The following is a 1,280-nucleotide window of genomic DNA, read 5'->3' as shown; positions in this document are numbered from 1 at the left end:
CAATGTAAATTTCTTTTTAAGGACCTATCAACTTTCTTCTTCTTCTAGATATCAGTGCAGAATGGCCATCCTTAATGTGAAATATCTTATCTAATTTTAGGATGTATTTAGCTAGAAAATCTAATATGATATAAATTCCTCCTTTATTTACGAAATGGAGTTTAAGTGGTGTACATAATAGATGTAAATAAATTTTAACACGATCAGGTCATATTTACATGTTGTAGCAAGCAACATATTTTGTTTTCAAGGTTTCATATGGTTGCGACTTGCACAACAAAGTTCAGGCTATCGAGCCTTGACTCTCCGCAAAGCAGGGGCATAGCAACAAATTGAACACTTTTTGTCAAATAACTATGTAATACACGGTCAAAAATTATTTCTATACAAATATAAACACCCTTGAACACCGTTAAGGAAGTTCCTAACTTAGCCGTTGTTGTAAGTCGAACATTTGTTTCAGAAGCAAACTAGTATACGTACCCGCGCGATGCGCGGATAGTTTGGAAAAAAGAGGGGAGAAAGTATGTGCCATAAATTACAGATTTAACCATCAGTTATTAGTTAGATCCGCCTCGGTAACCAAAACAATTGATGGCATTCTAAAAATGAATTACAATCTTTCATACTAATAAGTTTCCCGAAAAGGACTGAATATTACATGAGGATGTGACCTAATACTTAATCATGTATGCTCATAGTGATAAAGTGAGTTCAGGTTTACATAGAAGTAAATTTAAATCGCTCGCATACATTACATATCATACCTATAAGATGAGCAATAGCATGTAGACAAAGTTTAAGGCCTCGAATTAAGAAAAGAATAACATGAAAGAGCATATGATTGTGAGTAAAATATTATGAGCCCTCCTCCAAAGCTCACTCTTCCTTTTATAGAAGTTTAGAAGCAAGGTGCAGAATCAATTAAAAGTACAAAAAACAGTGAGGATAACAAAATATTACAGAACACACACAAAATCAACATCCCATATCCAAGAACATTAGCTACATTTCAACATAAGAAGGTAAAACAAATTATTTTCTCCCAACTATTCTATACACACTCCTTATATGTCTTAATAAGTGAAACAATTATTTGTAATGAAAAAAGTTCCAAAATATTTATTACAACTGAAGAAAATTTTTCTTCCCCAACCATTCTATACATGCTTCTTCTTTCTCTTAATAAGTGAAACAAATATTTGTAATCAAAGAATATTTTCAGAAATATGAATTTGTCATTCGATTGAATGACAATTCTCGAAAGATAAAATTATACT

The sequence above is a fragment of the Lycium ferocissimum genome, chromosome 11 (assembly GCF_029784015.1).
Source record: "Lycium ferocissimum isolate CSIRO_LF1 chromosome 11, AGI_CSIRO_Lferr_CH_V1, whole genome shotgun sequence".
NCBI lineage: Eukaryota > Viridiplantae > Streptophyta > Magnoliopsida > Solanales > Solanaceae > Lycium > Lycium ferocissimum.
Note: the sequence above shows the minus strand (reverse complement) of the source record.